The sequence below is a fragment of the Elephas maximus genome, chromosome 3, assembly GCF_024166365.1.
Source record: "Elephas maximus indicus isolate mEleMax1 chromosome 3, mEleMax1 primary haplotype, whole genome shotgun sequence".
Classification (NCBI taxonomy): Eukaryota; Metazoa; Chordata; class Mammalia; order Proboscidea; family Elephantidae; genus Elephas; species Elephas maximus.
In genome coordinates, this window is record NC_064821.1 from 17,257,210 (window position 1) to 17,269,766 (window position 12,557).

Below are 12,557 nucleotides of genomic sequence, written 5' to 3' on the forward strand. Positions count from 1 at the left end.
ACCCATAGTGAGCCTATAACAACAAAATGAAACACTGCCCAGTCCTGTGCCATCGTCATAATCATTATTATGCTGAAACCCATTGTTGCAACCACTGTGACAATCCGTCTCATTGAGGGTCTTCTTTTTTGCTGACTCTCTACTTTACCAAGCATAATGTCCTTGTCTGGAGCCCTGGTGGTGTAGTGCTTAAGAGCTTGGCTGCTAACCATAAGGTGAGCTGTTCGAATCCACCAGCTGCTCCTCGGAAACTCTATGGGGCAGTTCTACGCTGTCCTATAGGGTTGCTATGAGTTGGAATTGACTTGACAGCAATGGGTTTGGTGTTTTTGGTTTTAATGCCCTTCTCCAGGGACTGATTCCTCCTGATAACATGTCCAAAGTACTTGAGATGGAGTCTCGCCATCCTTGCTTCCAAGGAGCACTCTGGCTGCATTTCCTCCAGGACTGATTTGTTCATGCTTCTGGAAGTCCACATTATATTCAAAACTCTTCAGCAGTGCCATAATTCAAAGGCATCAATTCTCCTTCAGTCTTCCTTATTCATTGCCTGGCTTACACATGCATAGGAGGCAACTGAAAACACTACGGCTTCGGTCAGGTACACCTTAATCCTTAAAGTGACATTTTTGCTTTGCAACACTTCAAAGAGGCTTTTTGCAGATTTGCCCAATGCAATATGTCATTTGATTTCTTGACTGCTGCTTCCATGGACATTGTGGATCCAAGAAAAATGAAACCCTTGACAACTTCAATCTTTTCTCTGTTTATTATGATGTTGCTTATTGGTACAGTTTTGAAGATTTTTGTTTTCTTTACCTTGAGGCACAATACAAACTGAAGGATGTAGTCTTTGATCTTCATCAGTAAGTGCTCTTCACTTTCAGCAAGCAAGGTTGTGTTATCCACATATTCAGGTTGTTAATGAGTTTTCCTCCAATCCTGATGCCCTGTTCTTCTTCATAGAGTGCAGCTTCTCAGATTATTTGCTCAGCATACATATTGGATAAGTATGGTGAAAGGATACAATCCTGATACATACCTTTCTTGATTTTGAACTCTCAGTATCCCCTCATTCTGTTTGAACAACTGCCTCTTGGTCTATGTACAGGTTCCTCATGAGTACAACTAAGTGTTCTGGAATTCCCACTCTTCTCAATGTTATCTATAATTTGTTATGATCTACACAGTCAAATGGCTTTGCCTAGTCAAGAAAACACAGGTAAGCATCTTTCTGATACTCTCTGCTTTCAACCAAGATGCATTTGACATCAGCATCCCTGTCCCCTTCTGAATCCAGCTTGAATATCTGGCAGTTCCCTGTTGATGTACTGTTGCAACCACTTCTGAATGATCTTCAGCAAAATTTTACTTGTGTGTGATATTAATGATATTGCTTGGTAATTTCTGTATTCTGTTGGATCACCTTTCTTTGGAATGAGCACAAACATGAATCTCTTCCAGTTGGGGCCAGGTAGATGTCTTCCAAATTTCTTGGCATAGACAAGTGAGCGCCTCCAGCACTGCATCCATTTGCTGATACATCTCAGTTGGTATTCATCAATTCCTGGAGCCTTGTTTTTTGCCAATGCCATCAGTGTAGCTTGGACGTCTTCCTTTGGTACCATCGGTTCATCATCATATGCTATCTCTTGAAATGGTTGAACATCAACAAATTATTTTTGGCACAGTGACTCTGTGTATTCCTTCCGTCTTCTTTTGATGTTTCCTGTGTTGTTTAATTTTTCCCTATAGAATTCTTAAATATTACAACTCTAGCCTTGGACTTTTTCTTCAGTTCTTTCAGCTTGAGAATGACAACCGTGTTCTTCCCTTTTGGTTTTCCAACTCCAGTTCTTTGCACATTGCATCATAATACTTTACTTTGTCTTCTCAAGCCACTTTTTGAAATCTTCTGTTCAGCTCTCTTACTTTATCATTTCTTCCTTTCACTTTAGCTACTGTACTTTCAAGAGCCCACCACGTATCTGTCAGTTTGTAGTACTGCTGTGGCTAGTGTGTTTCTCTGATACTTGAAGCTTTGCTACTGGTTTTTGAAATACCAGCAGGGCAATTTTGGTGGACAAATTTCCGTGGAGCTTCCAGACTAAGACAGACCAGGAAGAAGGACATGGCAGTCTACTTCTGAAAAACTTGGCCAGTAGTAACCTTATGAATAGCAGCAGAACATTGTCTGAAATAGTGTCAAGGATTTTATTTTACTTGGATCCACAATCAATGCCCATGGAAGCAGCAGTCAAGAAATCAAATGAGCCAGCACAACTTGTACAAAGCAAGGTCATGGAAGCTCCATAGACACATCCAAACTTCCTGAGGGATGAAATTGCTGGGCTGGGGGCTGTGGCGACCACGGTACTGGGGAACATCTAGCTCAACTGGCATAACATAGTTTATAAAGAAATGTTCTACATTCTACTTTGGTGAGTAGTGTCTGGGGTCTTAAAAGCCTGTGAGCAGCCACCTAAGATACTCCATTAGTCTCACACCTTTGGAATCAAGGAAGAATGAAGAAAACTAAACACACAAGGGAAAGATTAGTCCAAAAGACTAATGAACTGCATCTACCACGGCTTCCACCAGACTGAGTCCAGCACAGCTAGATGATGCCCAGCTCCCACCACTGACTGCTCTGACAGGGATCACAATAGATGGACCTGGACAGACCTGGAGAAAAAATGTAGAACAAAATTCTAACTCACAAAAAAATACCAGACCTACTGGCCTGACAGAGACTTCAGAAACCCTGAGAGCATAGCCTCTGGACACCCTTTTAGCTCAGTAATGAAGTCACTCCTGAGGTTCACCCTTCAACCAAAGATGAGACTGGCCCATAAAACAAAATGAGACTAAAGGGGCACTACAGCCCAGGGGCAAAGACTAGAAGGCAGGAGGGGACAGGAAACTTGGTAATTGGAAACCCAAGGTTGAGAAGAGAGAATGTTGACATGTTGTGGGGTTGTTAGCCAATGTCATAAAATAATATGCGTACTAACTGTTTAATGAGAAACTAGTTTGTTTTGTAAACCTTCATCTAAAGTGCAATAAAAAAAGGAAAAAAAGAAATCAAATTACTCATTGCATTGGACAAATCTGCTGCAAAAGACCTCTTTAAAGTGTTGAAAAGCAAAGATATCACTTTAAGGATTAAGGTGTACCTGACCCAAACCGTGGTGTTTTCAATCATGTCATATGCATATGAAAGCTGGACAATGAATAAGGAAGATCCAAGAAGAATTGATGCCTTTGAATTATGGTGTTGACAAAGAATATTGAGTATACCATGGACTGCCAGAAGAATGAACAACTCTGTCTTGGAAGAAGTACAATCAGAATGCTCATTAGAAGCAAGGATGGTGACTTTGTCTCACGTACCTTGGTTATGTTATCAGGAGGGTTCAGTCCCTGGAGAAGGACATCATGCTTGGTCGGGTAGAGCGTCAGCTAAAAAGAGGAAGATCCTCAAGGAGATGGATTGACACAGTGGCTGCAACACTGGGCTCAAGCATAGGAATAATTGCGAGGGTGGCTCAAAACCAGGCAGGGTTTCGTTCTGTTGTACATAGGATGGCTATGAGTCAGCACCTAACAACAACAATAACATAATCGAGAGCAAGCTTGAGTCTCTTCTGACATTCATTTTGGTCTTTTCTTTCTTTCCTGTCTTTGAAATGACCTCTTGCTTTTCTCATGTCCTTGGTGTCATTCACAGTTTGACTGGTCCTCGGACATTAGTATTAAATGTGTAAAATCTATTCTTGATATATACACCTTTACATCTCCCCATTTTAGACAATACAGTGTTTCAGTTCTCATTCCAATTTTCAATTACACCATAACTCTGAGGGTGAAAGTGCACTCCTCAGTCTTATGTGATGTGACAATGGCACGTCGATATACTATATTCTGTTTCAGCTCTTTTGTAGTATTTTGAGGAGTCCTGGTGGCACAGTGGTTAAAGCACTTGGCTGCTAACCAAAAGGCCAGAGATTCAAACCCACCAGACTCTACACGGAAGAAAGATGTTGCAGCCTGCTTCTGTAGAGATTACAGCCTTGGAAACCCTATGGGACCATTCTACTGTGCCCTAGGGGGTTGCTATGAGTTGGAATCAACTTGACAGCAATGAGTTTTTTTTTTTTTTTTTTTAAATAGTGTTTTGAGTATTTGAATATACCTTCGAGTGTGTAAAGCCCAGTCCAGAGTAAGTATCTGTTTCTCTCGGCCCATTTGTAGTCTCCTGCGGCTACCAGCATCAGGTTGATTTGCAGCTATACACAGGGCCTTTCCCCTGGTGAATCTGCCCCATACCAATCTGCAGTTCCTGTCTCACTGGTTGGCAGACAGAACCGTTCTTATTGGGAATTTATGCCTCTGAGGCGGGAAGGAGAAATATGTCTAAATTTAGTCAATTTCTGCATTGCTGCAGCTCTCCTATGCCCACTCATTCTATGGACCATCTCAAGGGAGCACACTGCCAGTTCTAATCCACTTCTGTTCCTGAAAATGGGTCCTTCTTTTGGGCATCAACATGTTCAACTTTAATGCACCCCTTAAGTTCCAATAGTGATTTCCTTAAAGTTATGCCCCATATAGGCATTTCTATAAAAGGCCAGTTTTCTATTATGCATCTGCCTGATTCTATGGCCAGGCCATTGGCCACTGCCTGTTAGTCAGTAAAAACCCAAACATGGGGGCAAATAACATGAAATTCAACCCACTATATTGATTTCTTTTTATCTTCTTCAATCAGATAGGATGTTGTCTGTACACCTCTAAACTGCTACTTTTAAACAAAGCAGCTATTTGTTGGTCATTTGAAAGCTGTTCATAAGATAATGCCCAAGTGGCTATAGGATTGGGAAGCTTCTTTGGTGGTTCTAAAGTCAGTCCCAGGGAAAAAGAGGTTATCTGATTGTGAATATAATGAGTACCTCTTTGCATTCTCTCAGTAGCATGTTCCAGTACAAACCATTTCCAATTTATTATGGAACTCTTCTGGGCATGCCATTAGAGTGTTTCTCCAATATCACCCAAGACATTATGGGTATTTCAAGATTCAAGGTTATTTTATGTCCTTTAGTTATGGGGCATTTTCAATTAATGTCCACTAGCAAGCTAGTAATTATTTCTCAAATGGAAATTTTCTAATCCAAAATTTTAGCAGTCATTGCTGGGTAGTGCTCACATGCTTTTACCATAAGCTGCAGTCCACATAAGGACTCTAAGGCTCCTTTCAAGTAGTTTTATGGATTGTTATTGTTGTTAGGTGCTGTTGAGTCAGTTCCGACTCACAGAGACTCTATGTACAACAGAACAAAACACTGCCCAGGTCTGCACCATCCTCACAATTGTTGCTATGCTTGAGCCCATTTTTGCGGCCACTGTGTCAAACCCTGGTGGCATAGTGGTTAACAGCTACAGCTGCAAACCAAAAGGTCAGCAGTTCGAATCCCCCAGGCACTCCTTGGAAACCATATGGGGCAGTTCTACTCTGTCCTATAGGATTGCTATGAGTCTGAATCAACTCGATGACAATGGCTTTTTGTTTTTTTGTTTTTGGTGTAAATCCATCTCTTTGAGGGTCTTCCTCTCTTTCACTGACCCTCTCCTTTACCAAGTATGATGTCATTCTCCTGGGACTGGTCCCTCCTGATAACTTGTCCAAAGTACTTGAAACAAAGTCTTGCCATCCTTGCTTCTAAAGAGCATTCTGACTGTACTTCTTCCGAGACAGATTTGTTCATTCTTCTGGGAGTCCATGGTATATTCGATATTCTTTCCCAACACCATACCTCAAAGGCATCAATTCTTCAGTTTTCCTTATTCATTGTTCATCTTTTGCATGCATATGAGGCAACTGAAAATACCATGGCTTGGGTCAGGCACACCTCAGTCCTCAGAGTGACATCTTTGCTTTTTTAATTTTTTTTTAACACTTTAAAGATGTTATTTTTGTAGCAGGCTTTCCCAGATTAGAATTAGCAATATTCCCAGATGTGGAATATGCATCCTTCTAAATCAAATAAACTGACCAGACACTGGACTTATTACATATTTTGTCTCCAAGGTACCCCATACTGTTCCAAATTAACAACCTCTGTGGGCTCAGTCAATCTTCTTGGTTTTCATTTAGCATGTTTAATAAATATTGTTTAAGGGTGGGTTTGGTTTGTTCTCTGTTTTACAATATTAAGTAAGGGACGCATTCCTCCAGTAAGACGTAATATCTATTTCCATAAAACATTCAGGTAAAGGAGATGCAACCACTTCACATAAAGTCCATTCAAACATTCCAGTTTTCATTCAAACTTTCACCTTGGTCCCACCAACCACTGCATTCTCATATCCTCCCAATATAACTATAGCCCCTGTTAGGACTTCCCCAACAGGATTTTCAACCACAGTGCATGGGGACTCCATGTGAAGAAGTCCCAGAAATGTCTCTTCTCCACACTCTGACCATTTTACCAACTCATGCATATGGCCTTGGGTTCTTGGCCAGGGGTTGGGCCAAGGAATCCAGACCCTTTCTTCATGCCCCACCTTGATTAGATTGCGGGATCATCACCTCAGGAGATTCAAGGTCAGTTCAAAGTCAATATTGCCTGACAGCTTTTTAAATTCCTCCAAAGTAGGGTTAATAGGTCACCCATTCTCCTTCCTCAACCCATCCTGGAATCATGCCAGATTAATCTTCCTGAAGTATAGCTCTAAACATATCACTTTTGTTCACTTATTTATTAATTTATCCACTCACTTATTCAATAAAAAATTATTGATGATTATTATGTACCAGAACCTGGGCTGAGTGGTGAGGACTAAGTCCTGAAAAAGGCAAAGACCCTGTCCTCAAGATACTTGAGAGGATGGATTGTGTTTCCATTTCTTTTTGTGGCCAACTGCATGTCTGAGACATACCAAAAAAAAAAACCAAACCCAATGCCATCGAGTCAATTCCAACTCATAGCGAGACATAGAACACATAAACATAATTGTTCAATACAGGCATGAATCAGTAATGATTCTCACATTTATGAGACAAAGTCTTGCTGTCCTCATGTTTATTTAGTGCCCCTATTGTGCCAGGCACCGTTGTAAGTGCTTTGCTAATTCATTACTCACAACAACCAAATGAGGTATGTACTGTTTCACAGAAGAGGAAATGGAGCCACAAAGAGATTAATAAAATCATCCAAGGTTTCACAGACAGTAGGTGGCAGAGTTAAGCCAAGTGGCCTGACTCCAGAGCCAATACTCTTAATCTCTATAAATTAATGATTGAATTCACAGTTTAGTAAAGAAGAAAGATTCAAGAGGCAATTATTGAACTATGAAAAAATACCCTTAATGGAAAATTAAAGGAACATTCAGGAAACAGTGAATACAGCAGTGATTTTTGTAAAACCTGGTACCTACACACACAAAAAAACCCAAATCAAATGAGTTGTCATTGAGTCGGTTCTAATTCATGGCAGCCCACATACAGTACCTACACAATGTCCTTAAATTGCTCACAACTGCCCACTAAACAAAGTCCAAATTTGTACCTTCAAATTAAAAAAAAAAATTAAAAAAACCTGGATCCACTTTAAATCTATACTTTTTGCTTTATCCACTACTATCCTCCTACAAGGATCTTTTATACCTGCAATTTACTGATTCCCATCACAGCTCATCATTTCCAGCCATTTCCTGCCTCTATGCTTCTTCACATCTCTTAGTTAATAGAACCCAGATTTATCTAATGAATTCCTAAAATGTACCAAGCTTTGTAATGGACACCTCGCGTATATGACTTACCACACTACCAACGAAGGATGAGACAGATGAGATGGCTAAGGTTCTAAGAGGAGGAAGGTTGTACACAAGTTCCCAAAGCTATCAAGTAGCTGAGCTTGGTTCCAAAAGCATGTCTGCCTGAGTTCAAAGCTATTAGCATTTTCTCTGAGACACCTGCCTCTCTGCATTCTCACTCCCTGGAGTTCCTGGGCCCATTTTCATCAATTTCTTCCTGTACAGAACTCCCAAGTCAAAGGTAGTTTCTTTTTCTATGTCCTGAGATCAGATAAGTGGTTTATGGCACTCTGTGACACTGACAGCATTCTGTTGCATAGTATCATAATTCACCTAAAGACTGAGGCTTCCTTTCACCCAAGAGGGGCTGGTGTGTGCGCTATTGATGTAATTACTGGTTCAATGAGCTAATCTCAAGCATCTTCCTTCCTCGCACACCTAAGCTTTCACCTACTTACTTTGGCACTTCATGTCCTTTCACAGCTCTTAAGAAAACTTTTAGGTGTCAGGAACTGGCAGATTTAGTTGTTTACTTCATCTTATTGATGAGGCTCTACATAAGGAAGCATCACCCCTATCCCAGCTGTACCCCCACAACTTGATGCCCAGGGCCTGTCATAGCCTACAGAAACAAGGTGTGAATCTCTGTCCTTTGAGGAGCTCAAGTGAATCAGATACTAATAACTGTGTTATATGTCATGGGCCTTGGAAAGGGCTGGCTGGCATCAGAGCTGGAGTAGGTTCAGAAGTGTGGATAAGAGTGGCTTTTGGATTCTGGGCTGGTAACTGAGTGCTGAATTGAGTCATGTAACTGGGTGCTGAATCTCTTAGCGTCTCTGAGAACACAGAGACTGCCCTCTTACACCTTCTACATTCTATTCTCGCTCTCTTTCTTCCCCCAAAGCACTTACTGGGCTATCTTTCCTCTTCCTGACATCATCGCTCAGGGCTAAGTTAAATTGACTTAGTTTTCTCTCTAGTGAGCTCTGGTTCCAGAAGAAAACAAGCAGATGAAGTTACACCTTTGGGCCAGAAGGATGTCTTAGAGGCACTGGTAGATATCTTACTGGTCCAAAGAAGAAAAGCCGAGGTGGGGGATAAATTGTAGGAACTGAGGGAATATTTACAACTTCTGAGACAGTAAGAAGTCAATTCCCAAGGCTACTTGTTAGAGAAATTGTCCACTTTCCACTCTATTCCCTAAATAGTTTAGTTTCCTATAGGAGCTGGAACATAGCAGTAAGGAGTCTGTATTGACAATTTCTAGTCTTCAGAAGGCAACTAGAGAGCAAGATATGTTTTTCAACGTTTTTGGCACCCTTCCTCTTGGAACAAACTCTCCTCGTCTCCTAACTCGTGTCTTTCCAACATCCAGGGTTTCTCATAGAGGAAGATTCTATTCTTCTTTGAACCCATGTTCCTAATCACTCAAAGAATGAAGAGACAATCCAAACAGACCCCTAGAGTCACCCAGGACTCTAACGCCAATAAATAAAACTGCTTTCAACTTCACTTCACTTCACTTCACTTCAATAGGGCAATTCTCTGTAAAGTCACAGTATCTTCCTTCCAGTTCTGCTAAGGCGGGAAGTAAAATTCACCTGCTGGGCAAAAACAAACAGAGAGGCTAGGTGACTAAGAAAGAAGCCAGATTCTCCCTGAGTATTGGTACCAGGGTGGTGTCACTGGAAGTCTCCACTTTTGCATTTTTAAGAATTTAGTTTTGTGAGGTCATCCACAAATGATGGGGTCAGGTGTCCATTCAATAAATACCCATGCAAAATGATTGACTCATTAAATGTTAGTTTTTTAAAAAAATCTTTGTAGTTGTTGTAGTTGGGTGCCACTGAGTCAGTTCCAACTGTTGTGACCCTATCCACAACAGAATGAAACTTTGCCTGGTCCTGTGCCATCCTTACAATTGTTGCTATGCCTGAGCACATTTTTGTAAACACTGTGTCAATCCATCTCATTGAGGGTCTTGCTCTTTTTCGATGACCTTCTACTTTACCAAGCATGATGTCCTTATCCAGGGACTGATCCCTCCTGAGAACATGTCCAAAGTATGTGAGATGTCATCTTACCATCCTTGCTTCTAAGGAGCATTCTGGTTGTACTTCTTCCAAGACAGATTTGATTGTTCTTTTGGCAATTCATAGTATATTTAGTATTCTTTGCCAACACCACAATTCAAAGGCATCAATTCTTCTTTGGTCTTCCTTATTCATTGTCCAGCTTTTGCATGCATATGAGGTGACTGAAAACACCATGGCTTGTGTCAGGCACATCTTAGTCCTCAAGGTGACATCTTTGCTTTTTAACACTTTAAAGAGATTTCCTGCAGTCAATTTGTCCAGTGCAGTGAGTTTTAGATTTAATGGATATTTGCAGCTGTTTCTTCTCATTTTGAGTTGTGCCATATCAGCAAATGAAGGTCCCAAAAGCTTGACCCCATCTAAGTTATTACAGTAGACTCTTACTTTGAGGAGGCAGCTCTTCCCCAGTTGTATTTTGAGTACCTTCCAACCTGAGGTGCTCATCTTCCAACACTATATCAGACAATGTTCCACTGCTATTCATAAGGTTTTCACTGGGTAATCCTTTTCAGGAGTAGACCACCGAGTCCTTCCTAATCTGTCTTAGACTGGAAGCTCAGCTGAAACCTGTCCTCCATGGATGACACTGCTGGTATTTGAATACCAGTGGCATAGCTTCCAGCATCACAGCAACACAAAAGCCCCTACAGTACCACAAATTGACAGATGCGTGGGGGTAAAAATCTTTAGTTAATTAAAACACAGACAAATGTAGAAAGAATAATTTTGGCCAGCAAATCTGGCAATTTTCTATATGCATCAGCTTTATGTAATTAAACTCCTTGTACTTATCACCCAGCTTCAAAAATTATCAACCCATGGTCTTGTTTTATCTATACCCTACCTACTTCACTATTTCCCTGGGATTATTTCAGAGAAAATTCCATATAGCATATGATTTCATCATGTCTCTAAAAGTAATACCTCTTTATTAAAAATGTGGCCACAATACCATTCTCTCACTTTAAAACATTAATAATTACTGTATAATGGGAGCCAATATGGCACTATAGACAAAAGCACCGTGCTGTACCTCCAGAGAAAAGACCCAAAAAACTAAGTAAAACAGAGACAGATGTCAATTCTGGAACCCTAAACATAAAATGAAGAGATAGAGAACTTAACCAAGCACCAGATGGAATAAAAAAACAACAGAGAACAGAAAGCAAAGAAACAGATGAGGGGAGGCCCCCATCAGCTAACGCAGCACGGATTCACCATCTTGAACTCTTGTTGGAGATCAGTGGATAGGGAATACGGGGAAGCAGCTTCACAGAGCTCCCAGTAGGAGACAGAGCCCCCAATAACCAGTGATACTCACTTTCCCACCCTTCATCCTTCTTCCCCCTACTGGCCCCGCCCACACTGGTCCACTCCTTCAGTGCCATTTCTGTGTTGCTAATGTTGCTTTTTTTGGCTTCTTTTGGTTTCTTCCCTGCCTCTCACATCTTCCCCTTCTTTTCTCTCAAACACCTGGCTCCATGTGCCATCTTTGCTTTTTCCTGACAGGCTGTGAATCCACTCACCTGAGAACTGCTTCCCTGGTTGATGCCTCTAAGCTGGTGGGACCCTGGGGCCTCTCTCTCTCTCTCTCTTTTTTTTTTTTCTTCTTCATTTCTCAGTTTCTCATCTCTCTCTAATTACCTTCTTTTCCTGTCTCCTGAATACTTGGTGCTGTGTGCCATCTCCATCCCTTCTAGATGGGTTATAATACAGGACTTGGGGGCCACTTCCCCAGTCTGCACAGACATGTTCTTGGGATCCCTAGGTGCCTTTCTTTTTATTTATTTATTCTTCTATCTTTTTCTCCATTTCTCATCTCTCTCTATTTTCCTTCTTTTCCTGTCTTGTGAATACCTGGTGCTGTGTGCCATCTCTGCCCCTTCTAGATGGGCTGTGCCCCAAGGCCTGGGAGCCACTTCCCTGGTCACTGGTGGGATCTCTGGGGGCATTTTTTCCCTTTCCCTTTTTTTTTCTGCTTCATTTCTCATCTCTATTTCCTTCTTTTTCTGTTTCCCGAATACCTAGCACTATGAACCCCTTCTAACTTGGCTGTACTGCTCAGCTTAAAAGCCACTTCCCCAGTCTGTGAAGCTTTGCTTGTGGGATCCCTGGGGGCCTTTTTAAAAAAAAAAAAAAAATTATTTTCTTTTCTTTTTTTGTTTTTCTTCATTTCTCAGTTTCTCATATCTCTCCACTTTCCTTCTTTTCCTGTCCCCTGAATACCTGGTGCTATGTGCCATCTCTGCCCCTCCTAGACAGTCTGTGCCCTGAGGCCTGGGAGTCAATTTCCTAGTTGCTGGTGGGATCCCTGGGGGCATTTTTTTCTTTTTCTTCGTTTCTCAGTTTCACACCTGTCTTTACTTACCTTCTTTTCCTGTCTCCTGGATACCTGGCACTGTGTACCATCTCCACCCCTTCTAGCCAGGTTGTGCTGGTCAGCTCAGGAGCCACTTTCCTTGTCTGTGCAGGCTCATGGAAGGTACACCTGGGGACATTTCTTTTCATCATTTTTCTCTTCTTTTTTCCTTTTTGTTTTTCTTTATTTCTCAGTTTCTCCTCTCTCCACTCCAACAGCAGTCTCCCTCGAAACTTTTTTTTGGCTCCTGTTTCTCTCTTCTCTCTCTCTTCTTTCCAATACCCATC